This window comes from Nylanderia fulva, unplaced genomic scaffold (assembly GCF_048542155.1).
Source record: "Nylanderia fulva isolate GAGA-0341 unplaced genomic scaffold, ASM4854215v1 Scaffold596, whole genome shotgun sequence".
Taxonomy (NCBI): domain Eukaryota; kingdom Metazoa; phylum Arthropoda; class Insecta; order Hymenoptera; family Formicidae; genus Nylanderia; species Nylanderia fulva.
The window spans coordinates 17192-36929 of NW_028190694.1; the positions used below are offsets into that span (position 1 = coordinate 17192).

A 19738-nucleotide genomic window follows, 5' to 3' on the forward strand; every position below is an offset into this window, starting at 1 on the left:
TAAGAATCGTAATTATACTGCGCCAACGAACCATCTTAGCTGATGGACCACTCTTCGCCCCCTTTTCGATGACACAAACCAAATTCCTACGGAACCATAAACATGTCAAAATCTAAGCACGCCTGGTCCTCCTAAGGGTATATAAACCGCGGATTTGGCGTCCTGCACTCACTTCATTTCTTGTCAATTTCTAGAATAGATCATTTCGTATTACTATTTTCTAAATTCTAAATTCTACATTTAGCCGATTACGGTTAATCTAGTTTTCGTGTCACTTAGTACTTAGATTTTTTCTGCGAATTCTTATGTTAATTATCATTATAGCTAACTCATCTGATAGTTTAAATTCGTAAACTCTAAATTGTACGATTATAAGTCACAGACTTAGAAATTGTTCATAAATACAGAAATAAAGAATTAAAATTAATATAAAATCAGTGCACGTCTGTTCTTCTAACTCCATCCTGAGACCGAGGTCCCCAGGAGAACTACAGCCCAGGCATAGTCACCAGGAGCAACAGAGCAGATCTTCATCTCCGTGCGAAATCAAGTAAGAATTAATCCTTTTTAATCCTCGATCTAATTTATAATTTCCTAATAACTAATTAATTAATATTATAAGGATGAACATATCCTTGTAAATGGACAGCCGGAAACGCAACCTACGTAAAAAGAAGCGTACACGCCCTTCAATAATTAGGAAATACAGATCAATCGCGACTACTTTCTCAAGTTCTCAAGAGAGATTATCCGGAGATCAAGAGACACGGTAGTGTCTCGCGACCAGTTAAGGGCGTAGCGGAGACACCGTGTATCTTAACGCGAGTCGGACATTTGAGTCTTTATAATATTTCGAATCCTCAATAATGGCTGAAGCAATCGAGTTTATACTAGACTTAATCGATAGATTGAGTTCGAATTATATAATAAAAGTGTCTTTATTTCTGCTCTACGTGATTTGTAAGCAGAGATATATAAATGCAAAGTCGAAATATGAAAAATTTCTATTAAGAAACGTCCCCGTCATCATTATCATCATTATCATCATCGACCACGCATACATAGTAGTATCGTGTTACACGTATTCACACGTATACAACACATGCGCACACATATATCACACGTACACAACACATGCAAGATGCATGTAGTGGTCATTTTGCCCATCTCGCACGTTTTACAACAGATGGCGATAGTGGCGCTCCGCCATATCGGCAGCGTGCGGGGTTATGTTGGCTAACTCTCTCTCTCTCTCTCTCTCTCTCTCTCTCTCTCTCTCTTTCTCTCTCACACACACTCTCATTCTCACTCACTCACTCACTGTTCGTCTTGTGTACTTATTTAGTACATTCATGATTAAACATCTATATGCATTAATGTGAAATTTACTTACAATTAGTTTACTTGAAATATTCAATCTCTAAAGTGTTTATCTTATAAGATAGACAAAAAAATCTGAGTAAATAATAAAAAAAAAAAACAAGGATTATTATTGTCATAATTTTTTATCAATTAAGTACTCTCAACTATCCAATAATTAAATAAATACGTACAAATGTGCGCGCGTGTACACACATACACCTATTGATATTAAAGAGATTGAAGGAGAGGAAGGAGAAGATAAAAATTTAAATATTCACATATATTTTCAAATATTATATATGAATTTATAGTTTACATATCTAATTAATAATGAATTTCTAATTATATTAAACATATCAAAATAAAGACATACATGTATTTATCAAATGAATAAAATTATTGAATACAGACTAATTTTTTTTTAGCGCTGCTAAATAATATTCTAACAATATTAAAATTAAATTGTTACTTTTAAACTCATTACAGTTAAAATATGTTTTGTGTTTAAATTAATTAATGTTACTTTAAGATGCATTGTAATTTTGAAACTTAGCAGCGCGCCCAGTTTTTTTAACTAAAATTTTTTTATTTCTTTTTCACATGGCGCATGGACTTGGCATCTTGTTTATCTTTTTTTTTAAAAGATAAGTTTTTTTATGGTACGATTCTACATTTGCAAATTTACTGACTAAATTTTTACTGATTCATTATACGACTCTATATATGTCTGCAACTTTAATTTTCCACTGGTACAAGTTTCTACTTTCACTTGGCGCAATTTTTTTTTTATTTCATTACTTTTGTTACGATTGTACATGGATTTATAATCGATAATTTTTCATACAATTCTATTGTACATGGGTTTGCAATGTAGGATTCTACATAAGTTTGCAATGGATAATTTTTAATACAATTCTACATGGGTTTGCAATGGTTAATTTTTCATAGGATTCTACATGAGTTTGCAATGTTTAATTTTTCATAGGATTCTACATAGGTTTGCAATGGGTACGATTCTACATGGGTTTGCAATGGATAATTTTTGTTAATGGCGTGCCCTTAACTGGTCGCCTTTTTTTACCTTTTTTTAAAGGTGATAAACAATTACCTGAGTCTCAAGAGGTGATCTCTCCTGATTTACCCCAAGGTTCCGAATCAATTGACAATTCTCAATATAAAATAAAACCTTTATCACCAATCCCCCTTGAGGAGATTGATAATATAATCAACGAATTAATAGAATCGTCTAAGAATTCCTATCAAGATTTTCCACCTTTCAAGGACTATAATTTTCCTACTGTCTCTTTACCAGAATTAATAAGCTCAGGACCGATAGAACCTCCCCTTGAAATCGACGACTATTCGAAGTATCTAAATCTTTAATAATCTCAACTCGCGATTATTTACCGATTATTCTAAATGTTCAAATCCTTGATAACAGACTATTATTTTATTTTATTAATAACTTACTTTAATTTCATATCTTATATCCTAACTAGGAAATACAATTTTGAATTAATATTAATTTTTCTGGACGATATTATATATTCCTACGAAACATTCCCTATTCCTAAAATTCCCCAGATCCGAAAAGTCAGTTCCAGCTCTCGGTGCACCCAGGGTATAGTCGGTGCATGCAGATTGCCCTAAATAAATAGAGAGCTAACCCTTTCTTTCTAGACCTAGAGTAATAGAGGAGGAAAGATCACTCGGACGTGACATAATATAATTTTTCGAGTTCCATTATCATAATTTGCGCCAATAAAATAAACTCTTCTTTTTTACAAGCGAAGAATTCTCCCCGTCACTTAATGTTTTATTATTGTCGCTGTCGTCAGTGACGGATAAATACACCGATTGTGAGTCTCCTTCGGTCTCGTCTAACTTTCGTCTCAACGATCTTGAACGCGCGAGCGGAGTTTTCGGAGTGGAGCTTCCGCGCAGTAGTGACTTTTTAATACGCGAAGATCTACGCAAGTGCATAGTAATCAAATCACGATTTCCTATAAGACCGGATGGCGCACCTATGTCATTCAGCAATTGAGCAAACTGAATTCTTCCGACTGCTTTTACCGTCTTTCTCTCGCGAATTGCGTCGTTTATAAGATCGCCAATTTTCGATCCTTCTACAACGACACCGTCTATAGTCACGAGTCCGTGTTTATTCCAGCTAATCCTCGATGGCGGAATTTTTAGCAAATATTTCAATAGTGCGTTTGCTTTAGAACGATACGTTCGCGGTACACTGCTGAATATTTCTTTGATTTTTTCCGCGGATGGTGCACGTTTCTTCCCGAAACTACTCTCGCTAACAGCTCCGCTACTACCGATCGAAGTATTATCATAAGTTTGTATTTCCATAAAGTCGTCATCTGTGCGCAACTCGATATCTTTATCCTGATTGTCGTCGTCGTCGTCGACATTAGTAACGTCATCGGAGTTATTGCGCGTATCGTCGCGCAAGCGCTTTTTCGCTTCTCGGACAAAATGAAGATAGCGCTGAAGTACTTCTTTATATAATTTTTATCTTTCGCCTTCATCGCGAAGAGTCGTGAGGTTAAGAATACGCCACATTTCCGCGTCAAGTCGCGATAAGGGGGTTCCAGGAGTTCGTACGCTGAAATTATTATTATTATCATTTTTCTCATTCGTTGTATTTTTTTTCTTTGGCGAATTATTTAACAATGTTTCCGTTATTTCCGGCTGTATTTGACGTTGTTGCATTTGCCGCATTCTTTCGAGATTTTCCGTAGAAATCAGTACCATTTTTTTCGCTCTCTCCATTTTTCCGTATGACGAACAAACGTGTCAAATATTTTTATAACTTTTGTCTAACCCAGAGAGAAATCGATATTTATAGCGCTATATATTTTTTATTCACCGATAACCCTGGTTAATATAGCGCTTAACAACGGAGCAATAAAATAGGATAAAAATCCCCCGCGTTGTAGGATAGATTTATGCTTGGCTAAACGTGACTTTTCATGATTCTCGAGCGGTACGTTTCCCTCGAGCGTATTATAAACACACTCTTGAATACACTTTACGAGATTATTATCGGCAGTACGTAAAAATGACGTCCTTTGATTTTTTTTTCATATAACAAAGAGTTTTCAAAAAGCAGGCGTTTCTCTCGCCGATAGACCGCCTGGCGATCTTTATTGCGACCGAATTTTTTCGACGACGTCGACGTCTCTCTTTGTTGTCCTTTTCTTCGTGTGTTACCATTACGATAAAATTGCGCAACTGACAAGTCTCACGTGTAAATGCAGCTCTTTTATATGTCTTCCGTTACTGCTCTATTTATCGATCTACGAGGAATGTAGACGTAATGTGTCGTATTGTTGGGAAAAATACACGTGCGAAATCGATATTCGTCTGGAGTCGATTGTTTCAGATCGAGCAATAAATACCCGTGAGGTCGTGAGGTAGCATCGTAGTAAGCTTCTTCCAGAAATTTCGGATCGTCGGAGTATACTTGACGCGCGAGATGGCGAATTTGAGCGCGATCGCGCGGATTTTTGAAAATTACTATATAATTAGCGTTGAGAGATATATCCCGCTGGCCTCAGCCTTGATGAAAGAGATTTTGCGAGATGAGTACTATAACACTGAGATTCTTATGGTGGCTTCCTTTAGTAAATATATCTACGATAGTGTCGCACGATGACGATTCTCTCATAAGGTCGTCGATTATAACTAATTTTGGAGATAGCGGATCGCTCGAATAATCTTCCGGTCGCGGCAACCCCTTGCGAAATTTGATTATATTTTTCTTCGATTTTAACAGAGTATTACCGTATCCGTTCCTATGTATATCGTTTGTAACTTCTTCTTTATTTTTACTCATGTCGCATTGAAGACGTTGATACGCATCTTGCCATTCGGCGTAATAAAATAAAATTCTCTCAAATCGAACATCGGACATGTCGGATAAGTGGCGAAGAAAAGTTTTTACGAAAATCGTTTTTCCGCATCCCGTAGGTCCGCAGACGATCGACGTCCACGGATGTTTCCAGCGCGCGTCTATTTCGCGAAATGATTAATTTAGGTTATATTTACGAGTTCATAAATGAAAAAATTGCTGCGTGAAATTTAGTAATTATTACGCACGCGTGAGAGTGCATGTGTGAGAGTGTAAATGCATGAGCAAATGCGCGCGCGCGCGTGTGTGTGTGTGTGTGTGTGAGTGTAAATGTGTTTAAAAATGTACGCAAGTGTCGCGTGACTTTTTAAAAATATTAAAGAGAAGGTTTGGCGAGAGGGGGGGGAGAATATAAGCTTATCTTTACGCTCCGAGGCCCCATCCGCGACGGCCGCGTGCTCGCGCCAGTGTTTTCTTACGCGCGTACGAGCAAATACCGCGGCGAATTTTAGCCGATACGTTGCCGCGGGGTGACGCGAGTAAGCGTTTCCGCGGGGGTGAGCTTGCACCAGCGTTTTTCCGAGCACCGCTGCTGATGAGCTTATGTACGCGGTGCTTTTCCCTATGCTATTCGCTTGTGACAGAAATAATAAGCTCGTTTTTTAACGCTCGAGGATCGAACTACAGTGCAATGTTCTACTCTCGCAGTAAAACTCGAGGAAACAATATTATAGAAGGAGGAGGAGGAGGAGAATAAAAGAAAATATTCAAGTTTAAGATAGAAACAGTTTCATTTATTAGCGATATTTTTTTAATAAAAAATTAAGATTTGCGTTTTAGCAAAATAATACGGAGAATTTCATTAAATCGAAGCGTAAGTAATTCTACAAATACAATGTTAAAGTAAACATCTAAAAATGTTAAGTTATTTATATATATTATAAATTAAACTTTGGCTCGTATACAATTAAAATATGTGATACAATAAAAGGCCAACTTAACGAGCTTATAAGATATTAATTAAAAAGTTAAGTTATTTATTTGCGTTTGTACATTACGTTCAATTTCCTGATAATTGCCTCTGATAGTAAGTTTTATAATTTTACGATCGATGTAAGACGAGGGAAGTTTTAATTTTATTTCGTTAATTAAATATCTCGCAGTTGCATCAACAGTATCGACTATGGAAACTAGCTGCGTCAAATGTGCATCCACGCATTTTCTAATATGTTCCAAGCCGAGAAAAGTAGTTTTCTGCATCACTCTATTGCAACTGCGTAAGTCTTTCGTTTCTTCGACGGCGATTGAGATTCTTCTTCTTCTTCTTCTTTCGCTTTATCTTTCGTTACACGATCCTTGTTTTCCTTGTATGCCACCAGTACAGCCCTCGCTCCGTAAGCAGTAGTGAAGATGATCGAAATATCCTCGATAATAATAGGATCTGGTTTAATCTTTAGATTCTCATTCAAGTATAGATTCATATGTTCCATATTGATTGGAAACTGATGCCACGTGTTGACGTCTAAATAAATTTCTTCGGCGTAATTGCCCGTTAATTTAACAATCGGCGTGAAGCCGCCATCGTTCTTCGACTGCAATTCAACATGTATCTTCTTAGTGTGAGAAGAATTAAGTCCGTACGTCGTCGATAACAATAAGTAACGTTGTTCGTGACTTCTGGCGTTATCGATGTCGATGCCATTGTTGTTGGTTATCTTGCGAATATCGCGTTTGCGATCGGATTTCGCAAAACCGGTCACTTCCTTACGCGTAACCATTGTTTTCACTTGTAAAACTTCACGAATAGTCAGGACAACCCGGTAAAATGGCAAAACTGCAAGGAATTCTTTTCTTCGTACCTTGAACTTGTATTTCTGCACACTCGAACTCGAATAAAATGCGAAAGAACGGCTTGTCGACTCGCTTATAATTGCGTTTTCTCTCTTCCGCAAAAATTAAAAAAATAAAAGTGGGAAAGACGTATTTTACGTAAAAAATCATGATTTTTCATGTTCAGTCCTGTTCGCGTTAAATAAAAAATTTCTAGAAATATTTAGAAAAATAAGATTCATTAAGTATTTTGGCTAATATCTGGGATGGACGACTCCGTAATTCCCGGCCGACCGATAGGCGTCTCCACCATGTCGCTTGTCGACCCTTAAACAAAATAATATAAAATTAATAGAAATATCAACAGAACTGTAAATATTAATTGAAATAATGAAATACCAATTACACCAGGAAACTCTTTCTCATTACGATAATAAAAAGCTGTTTCTTCTTTCTCATCAGCAGTTGGATATTTAATAATATTGGGTGCTAAAGACAAGATGAAGCCAGTTACTCTAGTAATAATATTATATAAAACACTAATAGTTATTCCAAATCGGTCAGCTACATCGCGGTAACCTGCACTTTCATGACCTACAAACCATAAGTAACATAAAATATGTTTTTCTGCAGTTATTTTTAAACGTCCTGCATCTGTAAAAGTAATACATTATAATATTTTTATTTTTTAAACAGATTAATACTGGACTAAAAAAAAATTAATTTTAAATATATACGTACCTTGTAAGAAAGTAAATATCTCAGATACACGGAATTGATCTATCAAATGGTATGCCACTTGTCTTGATAAACGGAAATGCATAATAAAATCGATGTTATCATAATCTCGAACAACGTTTTCCACATAGTTATTTATTCTTACGTGTTCTATTCGTTGAATCATTCCAAGAACTGGATGTAATATTTGTAATTCATTATTATCTAAGTATAAAATAGAATTGAGAGGTTAGATTACGTGACATTATTTTTTTTAAGATTTTCACATTGTAATAAATTATAAATTATATATTACCATCATCACGTTTATCCAGAATTGGTGGTAATGGTGATAATGGTGGTAATAAATAAAAATCAGTTTCATCTGAAGACTCCAGAAGTTCTAAGTCAGCTAACATTCTACCGTGTCTGAAGTGCGCCATATTGAATACTGTACTATCGCATTCTTTTCGTTAGTACAATATTCTTGCACCGAGGAAAACTTATGCTGTCCCAGTCTGCACTAACTCCTGAACTAGTACATGAACTAGTGCAACGAGTTCAGCCAAAAAGAACAGGCCTTTTATGCTGTCCCAGTTTGCACTACTCCTGAACTAGTACATGAACTAGTGCAACGAGTTTAGCCAAAAAGAACAGGCCTATTATGATGAGGTTGATAGTTCGTTGCAGACAAAATCCAGCAAAAACAAAGATGTCGGACAATAAAACATATTTAATCGTTGTAAAAATCGAGTACTTTTTTTTATTTAACAAGGAATCTGTCAAGATTTTTGTTTGTATTAACAATAATTCGTAATAATCTGCAGACATGTATAATTTAACGAAAGGAGCATTAGATGTAATTTTTTATCAAAAGCTTATATCGTTATTGTCCCAGCTAGCAAAATGATACAAACTTTGCACAAAGATTGCGGTAAACTCGAGCAGGCCTTTGTAGCAAAATTGCGACAAGGTGTGTCCGCATTAAGCTGAGTTTTTGCTGGCAAGCATCATATAACGAAAAGTTTTGCCGTTAATTTGTTCGAAATATTTAGACAAGACGAAGCAAGGCAAATGTTTGCCAGAAAATTGTTGTTAAACTTAAAGCAAACTTTGCCGCAAAGCTTTAACGAAACGTGATTTTATCACTCTTGGCTAGCTGGGTGTATTGTATTAATTTTTTTTTATTATATTCGTTCGTTTAGTTGGCATGTTTCCTTGAATTATTGCGTTGCAACACAATTCGAGTCTAATTAATTGTGTTTTTTTTTAAGTTTTATTTTATTTTATGTATTACTTAAGAAAATATTAATTATTTCAGAAAATTATGAATGGTGTAGATATTAAGAAACCGGTACTTCAAATATTGGTACGTATATATAATAATTTTATATATATATATATATATATAAAGACAGTTTTTAGGTTTTTTATTTTTTAAATATAAATTTAACATATATAAGATAGGCAATAAGAGCCAAATCGCGGATGACAGTGCGTTATTCTAAACGAAACTAAATTTTTTCGTTAGAATTAAATACCTGTGCACAAGGCACCAAATTTTTACTTGGACACGGCCAAGATATAAAATTGGAATAATCTCTACAAGAGATTTTTAATTCCATGTATCCCCTATTCCCCCTAAAGAAATAAAGTGCGAGAGAAAAATATAGATCCGAAAGTCGCAGAATCGGGAATCGAACCCGAGACCTTTCGCTTGCCGGGCGACTGCTCTTCCAACTGAGCTATTCAGATCCTTTCGATTCTATACTTTTCTCTGTTATATATATTAATGTTGGTAAATAAACGCCTTTAAGCCAGCGTGTATAAATTAAGAGTTTAACTAGGCTCTGTAATATATAAATATAAATTTAACATATATAAGATAGGCAATAAGAGCCAAATCGCGGATGACAGTGCGTTATTCTAAACGAAACTAAATTTTTTCGTTAGAATTAAATACCTGTGCACAAGGCACCAAATTTTTACTTGGACACGGCCAAGATATAAAATTGGAATAATCTCTACAAGAGATTTTTAATTCCATGTATCCCCTATTCCCCCTAAAGAAATAAAGTGCGAGAGAAAAATATAGATCCGAAAGTCGCAGAATCGGGAATCGAACCCGAGACCTTTCGCTTGCCGGGCGACTGCTCTTCCAACTGAGCTATTCAGATCCTTTCGATTCTATACTTTTCTCTGTTATATATATTAATGTTGGTAAATAAACGCCTTTAAGCCAGCGTGTATAAATTAAGAGTTTAACTAGGCTCTGTAATATATAAATATAAATTTAACATATATAAGATAGGCAATAAGAGCCAAATCGCGGATGACAGTGCGTTATTCTAAACGAAACTAAATTTTTTCGTTAGAATTAAATACCTGTGCACAAGGCACCAAATTTTTACTTGGACACGGCCAAGATATAAAATTTTCTCTCGCACTTTATTTCTTTAGGGGGAATAGGGGATACATGGAATTAAAAATCTCTTGTAGAGATTATTCCAATTTTATATCTTGGCCGTGTCCAAGTAAAAATTTGGTGCCTTGTGCACAGGTATTTAATTCTAACGAAAAAATTTAGTTTCGTTTAGAATAACGCACTGTCATCCGCGATTTGGCTCTTATTGCCTATCTTATATATGTTAAATTTATATTTATATATTACAGAGCCTAGTTAAACTCTTAATTTATACACGCTGGCTTAAAGGCGTTTATTTACCAACATTAATATATATAACAGAGAAAAGTATAGAATCGAAAGGATCTGAATAGCTCAGTTGGAAGAGCAGTCGCCCGGCAAGCAAAAGGTCTCGGGTTCGATTCCCGATTCTGCGACTTTCGGATCTATATTTTTCTCTCGCACTTTATTTCTTTAGGGGGAATAGGGGATACATGGAATTAAAAATCTCTTGTAGAGATTATTCCAATTTTATATCTTGGCCGTGTCCAAGTAAAAATTTGGTGCCTTGTGCACAGGTATTTAATTCTAACGAAAAAATTTAGTTTCGTTTAGAATAACGCACTGTCATCCGCGATTTGGCTCTTATTGCCTATCTTATATATGTTAAATTTATATTTATATATTACAGAGCCTAGTTAAACTCTTAATTTATACACGCTGGCTTAAAGGCGTTTATTTACCAACATTAATATATATAACAGAGAAAAGTATAGAATCGAAAGGATCTGAATAGCTCAGTTGGAAGAGCAGTCGCCCGGCAAGCGAAAGGTCTCGGGTTCGATTCCCGATTCTGCGACTTTCGGATCTATATTTTTCTCTCGCACTTTATTTCTTTAGGGGGAATAGGGGATACATGGAATTAAAAATCTCTTGTAGAGATTATTCCAATTTTATATCTTGGCCGTGTCCAAGTAAAAATTTGGTGCCTTGTGCACAGGTATTTAATTCTAACGAAAAAATTTAGTTTCGTTTAGAATAACGCACTGTCATCCGCGATTTGGCTCTTATTGCCTATCTTATATATGTTAAATTTATATTTATATATTACAGAGCCTAGTTAAACTCTTAATTTTTATTTTTTATTTTTATTCTTGTAAAAGTAACATGGATTGAAAATGTTCAGAAAATTTTGCTGCAGAAAAACTGCATTACCTTAAAAATATTTTTTATGGACATAGATGCCAAAAAATATTTATAATTCTATAGCTCGATTTGTGTGGAATAAAATTATAAAATATATATGCAATTTTTTTAGGATTACAGAAAAATATCAAGTTCCACCAATATGGATGAATGATATAGAATACTTCTATTTGATGGGCAGAGATTGAACTCGTTAACAATACTGATTACTCAGTTAAATAACTTGATAACAAGTAATACTTTGACTTTATATACAGTCTGCAAAATATTAAATTATACCTTAACATCAGTTAACAGTAATGGAAAGGAAAGGTATTTTAAATTACACATATATATTATATTAGGAGTACAAATAAGTTTCCGCCGTTTTAAGGAAGGTGTCGCGGCGCGCGGTTTTCGTTAGAATTTGCAGATGATAACCGGCTTAAAAATTAGTCTGTTCGTTCTAAAATAACATAATCCTACTATATTAGTGACTCCGTGTTAGTAAAATATAATTTTCTTGAGCTGAAAATGTTTAAATTTGAGCCAAATAAACGTCATTTGCGGGAACTTTTAATTTATTTCTTTAATTTAAAAAAATCTGCAGCTGAGGCGCATCGATTGCTCGTAGAAGCATATAATGAAGCTGCTTTGAGTGAGAGAACGTGTCGTGAGTGGTTTCAAAAGTTTAAAAACGGTGATTTTGATGTAGAAGACAAAGACCGCAGTGGAAGGCCTAAAATTTACGAAGATGCAGAATTGGAAGAATTATTGGAGGAAGATTCGTCTCAAACACAAAAGGAACTTGCTCTCACATTAGAAGTCACTCAGCAAGCAGTTTCACATTGTTTAAGATCATTAGGAATGATTCATAAACAAGAAAATTGGTTTCCATACGAATTCTATTCCATGATAATGCTCGTCCGTATGTAGCGGTTCCGGTGAAAAACTATTTGAAAACACTTGATTGGGAAGTGTTACCCCACCCGCTGTATTCACCAGACATAGCGCCATCCGACTATCATCTGTTCCAGTCAATGGCACATGCTATGTCGGAGCAGCGGTTCACAACATATGAAGATACCAAAAATTGGGTTGATACATGGATAGCCTCAAAAGATAAGGAGTTCTTCAGATGTGGAATCCGAATGTTGCCTGAGAGATGGGAAAAAGTGGTTGCTAGTGATGGACAATACTTTGAATAAACTTAAACTACCGTTCTGTTACAATAAATATTCAATTTTTTATAAAAAACGGCGGAAACTTATTTGTACTCCTAATACAATATACAATATATTTATTTATTAAATATACACATTAAATTACACACATATATAAAGAAACTTAATTCAATTAAATTCAAGTAAACAATTCAAGAGTGGAGCATATTTTATTTTATTTAATCTAGATGTGTGACGCTGATATTAGATGTTGAAGTGGTAGCTCCTGGTGACAAAGTTGGTTATAGAATAGGTAACCCAATTAACAATGACAACAAATTACAGCTTGAATATGTAACTACACCTAATACATCTACAGCTACATCTTATGAGATTAGTAATAGTAATAGATTAGTAATATTAATATAAGTATGCTGTCGTCTAAGCTGGGCAATAGAGCCAAGGAAACGAAACGAAAAATTAATTAAACGGAACTGTATCTCAATTTGAGATCCCAAAGTTCCACATATAAATTAATTTCGAAACTTACATATGGAGAAATAAGCGAGAAAAATATAGGTCCGAAAAGTCGCTGAAGCGGGAATCGAACCCGCGTCTTTCACTTTCCGGGCGACTGCTCTTACCAATAAAAATATTTATTTCTGAGTTTATTCACGCCTTGGGCTAATCACGGCGGTATTTACTAACATCTACTAAAAAGGCAAATGAAAAATATAGGATCGAAAGGGTCTGAATAGCTTAGTTGGTAAGAGCAGTCGCCCGGAAAGTGAAAGACGCGGGTTCGATTCCCGCTTCAGCGACTTTTCGGACCTATATTTTTCTCGTTTATTTCTCCATATGTAAGTTTCGAAATTAATTTATATGTGGAACTTTGGGATCTCAAATTGAGATACAGTTCCGTTTAATTAATTTTTCGTTTCGTTTCCTTGGCTCTATTGCCCAGCTTAGACGACAGCATACTTATATTATTTATATTGAGAGCCGATAAAAATATTTATTTCTGAGATTAGTAATATTGTTACTTTTTTCGTCAATTATTAGATATGAGATCAAGTTCAATATGTACTTGAGTTACACTTTCTAAGATTTGAATAATACTTATAAGAAATAATGTACTTTTTTTTAAATTAGTTAGTAAGGAGTTTGAAACCATGTGAACAAATTTGAACTTATAAGATTATACTTAATAACTTATAAGATTGTACTTAATACCACCACTATCAATTATTTAGAATCAATTTTGGATGCATATTTAATGTGAATTTATCATAAATGAATAAAAAATCTATTTTATTTGTAGTACAGTGAATAAACGATCCAAATCATGCAGTCAGAAGGGAATTTTTAAGTTATGATCTTATCTATGTTGGTATATCAGCTATACCAATTGCAGCATTAAGGCCTTATTACAGTAGGTGAGCAAAATCAACGCTGTATAAAATATATTTTTAAATACAAATGATATTAGAGGAAAATAAATGCTAATCTAGGTGGATGATCAAGGCTCGTGTGGCAAGTAAATTTTCAATCAGGACATGGTGTAATTTTCGAGGAGAGGGCAAACTATTTTCCATGAATCTAATCGATGAAAGTGGTGAAATTCGATGTGTTGCATTCAGAAATCAATGCGAGAAATTTTACCACTTCATAAATGTATGTATGTAATCAATGCATTACTTATATATATATATATATATCAATGCGAGAAGTTTTACCACTTCATAAATGTATGTATATAATAAATGCATTACTTGTACTTATGTGCTTCTGATAAATCTGGACCTTTTTCAAGTACGGATGAAAGTGTGAGAGACAAATTTTTTCCGCCATTGAATATATACAGGGTGTCCGGTAACTAACGGACCAACGATTACAAATGGATTCTTTGGCCATTTTGGGAACGATTTTTCCTCAGCGAAAATGTCGAAAAAGGTCATCATGTTTTACAACTTTCCAATATTTGTCATTATGTATCTTTATAACTAAGCCTCAAATTAAAATTTTATTATAGTAAACTCTACCTGAAATTAACTGAAGAATGTAATTGTTAGACTTTTAACTCCAAAACGTTTAGTTTTAAAAAACCTATTTTTTTCAATCGCTTATAACTCGAAAATAATTGACTTCTCAACATTTTTGCTAAGAAAAAATCGTCTCCAAATTGGCCAGAGAATCCGCTCTTAATCATTGGTCCGTTAGTTACCGGACACCCTGTATGTAATATATATGTATATATATATATATATATATATATATATATATATATATATATATACATAGACAATATTTTGTTACATACATAGACAATATATATATAAAATGTGAATAATAACGAACAACAGGAAATATCTCACAGTAATTATCACAAAAATATCTGAATTAAAAACGGAAATGAAAGAATTTTAAGTTAGTATAATATTAAATAAAAAAAATTATTTAATTGTGTACTAATTTGTGTAATAATGATCTGCTCAATAATTATCGATAATATAATTATATTAATATAATACTTTTCTAACGCTGTCTTAATTTTCTCTCTTCGAAACTGAAATTATTACAACTTTTAAAATTTATATATTTGTAATTTGCAAACATTTAATGTGTAAGTAGAAATAATATGAAGGCTCTAATGAACCAAAAGTTTGATCTTAGAATTTCTTTTTTAAACAGCTGACAATTTCTTGAGTAGAATATAAGGCCACTCATAATCTGATATTTCATATTATCATATTTACTCTACTCGCTTTCACATTGTCTATTTATATTTAAAAATTATTTACAACTTATTTTTCAAACAGACAATATATAATCTATAACTAATTATAATATTACATATAATAAAAATATACTTTAAGCGTATTGGGAGAATGCGGAAATGGCTCTGAACACAATACGCCATATTTTGAAAACCAGCCAAAAGATATATGTTCTTGTACCATCCATAAGTTTGCTAAAATTTGTATAAAGTTATAAAGCAATATCAAGGTTTTCAATTTATATGGCAATCGACCTATCATGTAGTGGGGTCCAATATAAAGAATAAAATACAAATATCCAAAAATTATCATCATTAATGGAAATGGTGAAGATATTAATGGCCATTCACGACTTAACGGAGCTGTAAAAAATACAACAGTTTTTGAAATAAAATATACAGTGTGCACAAATCCTATATAATAAAATTTAAATTAAAATAAATTGTTATAAATAGCTCTCAACATAAAAAAATAGAGTAAATGGCAATAGGAGCCTAGCACCGTACGTCAGGTGCAAAAAATCTTAATAAAAATGACAATCTTATCTAAAGACACACTTATCTAAAGTTGACATCGCGAAATTTATTATTCATACAAGTAGACAAATGTTTCACACATAATCTCAACAATAATAGCGGACATTTCAAATCCCTCTTAGGGCCATCTTCAGCGTTAATAAAGTCTAAATCATCCCATATAAACAAAAATTAGAAGATAAAAAATAAAGATTTATATCTACGCCCAGACAAATTTTCCATTAAAAAATCCATAACAAATCCGCCAATCCGATAGAGTAATTAAAATCAAATCTCTAATTATCGTCATCATAACGCCCACACAATATTAAATTCCTTCAAGATTGATAAGCCAGGAGCAGAAAAACACAGGCCACCATAATGAGAAACTCATTAGAGTCGTATCATAAAATTTAAGAAATTAAGCAATAAATTATAATTGTAGTTACTCAAGAAGTCAAAGTAAATAACTAATTTTTATTACTCATAATCGGACACCGAAAACAAAAAATATACACAGCTTATAATGGATATGGTCAAGTAATTGTAACTACATCACAAAGAATTTTTGTTTAAAAAATTATACAACCTTTTCAAACGGAAGGCGAACTTGAGATGTTCAAATTTGAACAGACTAAAATAGAAACAGTGGACGTGGCATTTTACGCCTGTTACAAGGGCTGATGCGCCCGGCTGGGAAGGAGCGGAGAGCGCTCCGATTTTAATATTTTCTCGGACAAGCGACGACTTTGTCATCGACTCGCCATTATCAATTTGTTTGGCGGAGGTCGAGGTGCGTGGTCTTGAAAAGGAATTGTTTTAGGAAGAAGAGGTCCCGAGAAGAGTAGAGGAAGAGGATGGAGCGGCGTGGTCGAGGCGGTGCGCACGGAGCCGAGACACACGCGGCTACGTAAGTCGAATTAGAAAAATTTATTGTACCGAGTCGCGTAAGGGCTGTTACTGCTTTTATATTCCTTGCAGCATCGGATAACCGACCATCTGCAGTATTGAAGGAAGAGAACAGGCGCCTGCATCTCAAGACAGAGATGACCATTCCCGAGGGGCCCGCGGCACCATCCCGAGAGGACAGTGGGATCGCTCGGGCTTGATCATCCTGAGACGGTCCTTGCAACATAATGGTCCGCCGAAAAGGAAAACAAGGACCATCCGGGATAGACACGGGGCCGCCTAAGAGACCTTCTGCGGATGAATTCCCGAAGGCGAGTTCGAGATCCTGCAGCATTTAGGAGCCCGTGAAAGGCGGCGAGGAGGACATCGATATCAGGATCGATTGCTGACTCGGAGCGGCGCGTGTTGCGACCACAGCGCCACCGCGCGAGGCTACCGGCGTAACGCCGGCCCAACGCCGCTCACTGTTCGGCTAGACGGTAATCCCGACACGAGGAACATCGGACCACGTCCATAGAATTATAAGGCCACCACTTCGACATTCCGGTAAGCGCGGACCCGACCGGGACCCGTGTATTCGAGGAGATATTGCGTACCGAGTCTATGAGCTCAAAATGACTAATAGTAATACTGAGATAATTGCAATTACGAAGCACGGGACCTGCGTCGGAAATCCGCGTAACTACGTATTCTTTTCGCCTTCCTAGCCTCTCCGAGGGGCGCCGACGAACCGACAGTCCGTTTGTACGCGTGAAATTCGTTTGTCACACATTGTAATATCGAGTCTTTATTAAGTAATGATATTGAGTACGCTGTAAGAAGTTATAGAGTATATATGGAGAAAATAGAATATCAAAAGTACCGAGCTAGTACCGACACTACTGTAAAATCGTGAAATTACGTTGGAAAGAACAACAATCTCCGGACTAGCTCCTCGATCCTATTCTACCAAGACCTTGTACACACTTCTTGGAAATATGTATATATTTTACTCTTATATCTTATGTCTGAAAGTGTTAATCATATTCCTGTTTCCTCTCTCTCTCTCTCTCTCTCTCGCTCTCTCTCTCTCTCTCTCTCTCTCTTTCTCTCTCTCTTTCTCCCCTTCTCTCTCTCTCTCTCTCTGTCTCTCTTCTCTCTCTCTGTCCGGAACTTAAAATTTAAGTACTCTTTAGAAAAAGAACCACGCCATCTCTACCAAGATACAGATACTGAGTTACCGAGATTGAGCCGTCGTGTATTACGAGAATTTCGTGATTTCTTCCGAGTGGTGCGGCCTGACCGTACCTGGCGTTCAAACCTTAGATATCGAGAGTGAGGAGCGTGCATAGCACAAGGTGACACGAATTTGCGCGTCTTTTCTATTTCCGAGGGAAAATATGTTGCAAGTATTATTGATAAATTTAAAAATAATTTTTTTAAAAGGTTAAACACAAATTGATACAAATAGAGTTATAAGTATAAATATATCAAAATTTTTTAATCTTTGAGAAACGGTTGATTAAATCAATGAGATTCTTATTTAATTTATCTGTGTCCGTCTGTAAATTAAGACCATTTTTTGTCTCATAATATGTTATTTCAGAATAAGTTTTTCCATAGATAGGTTCCACATCTAAAAGTGAGCTGTTGTTCTAGTCAAACTGATGATCAGAATCAAACCTATGTTTAGTAATAACAGAGTGAGTCCTATTCTTTTAGTTAATATGATTACTATGTTCAATTTTTGTATGTAACTGGTCATCCTGTTTACTCCACATAAAGGGCGTTACAATTCAAGCAGCAATTTTATAACCTACATTACAACAATTTGTTTTGGAGATGTTATTTTTGTTGACCTTAATAAATTTATTCATTTTATTTTTACTAAATTTTATTTTTACTAAAATATGAAATTCTCAAATTAAGATCTTTTATTATGTTTTTAAAACTAACCAAAACTAGCGGTATATAAGGAATCGTAAAAAAATAATGGTATAATCCGATTATCACTAGAAACGAGCTGACTGTCCACATTAGCATTATTTTTATTTATTAAAAATTTCAATCTAGAATTGTTCGGAAAATAAATTCCAACGGGTAACTATTATTAAATAAAACTCTTATACTAAATTCTAAATTTTTTCTATGAAATAGAGGATGCAAAAGATAAATGCAAAAAAAATCTCTATACAATGCCATAAATGAACTCTTTTTTTGACACATCGAATGTTACGAATAGAAGTTTAAATAACGAAATGTTGGTTTGTGATACCAATTAAAAAATAACATGATTGTTTAATAAAACCATTGTGACGTTGAGAAAATTCAACTTGTCATCTGAAATTTCTATGGTAAATTGTAGCCTCGGATGAATAAAGTTAAAAGTCCCTAATGTATGTGATATCTCCGTTTCTGGAATTATCAAGGTGTAATCATCTACATATCTAGAATAAAACGCCGCTAATATTAGGTGTGTGAATTTTTTTTCTTCCAAAAAAGACTAGTGTAAAAAGACAGAAAAAGTACACTAATCAAAGTATTGGCCATCGCTTGCTATTATTTTTTCCTATCTGTCTAGCAGTTGTTGTATTCCGTGACGGAAAAACGACTTGTACTTCGAAGCATCCTTTGGCTCCATCTGTTAAGCCATTTTTTTATTTCTTCATAAATTATTGAAGTGCTGATCCGAAAGCCCGTGTGCCATCGATCTGGACAAGTGATAATTGGATGGAGCAATGTCTAGTGAATATAGCAGATAAGGCAAAATGTCTCAGCCAAGTGCTTCCAAGATGGCCTTCACAATCTTTTCAACATATGGCCGAGCGTTAACGTGCTGGAAGAATACTTTGTCATATCTTTTTGCATATTCCGGCCGCTTATACTTCAATGCGTTGTTTAAACGGATTAATTGTTGTTATAGTAAAGTTCGGCAGTGATGGTTTGGCTCTGTTTTAATAGCTCATGATACACTACACCCTTTTGGCTCTCGTCCTCGAATTTCTTCGGCTGACCTAGACGAGATTTGTCAT

The 19738-nt window shown here is 34.7% G+C and overlaps 1 pseudogene; it reads right to left on the minus strand.

Moving 5' to 3' along the window:
- Window positions 1-6049: 6049 nt before the first annotated feature.
- On the minus strand, window positions 6050-7005 carry LOC146720871 (uncharacterized; annotated as a pseudogene).
- Between the last annotated feature and the right edge of the window lie 12733 nt (window positions 7006-19738).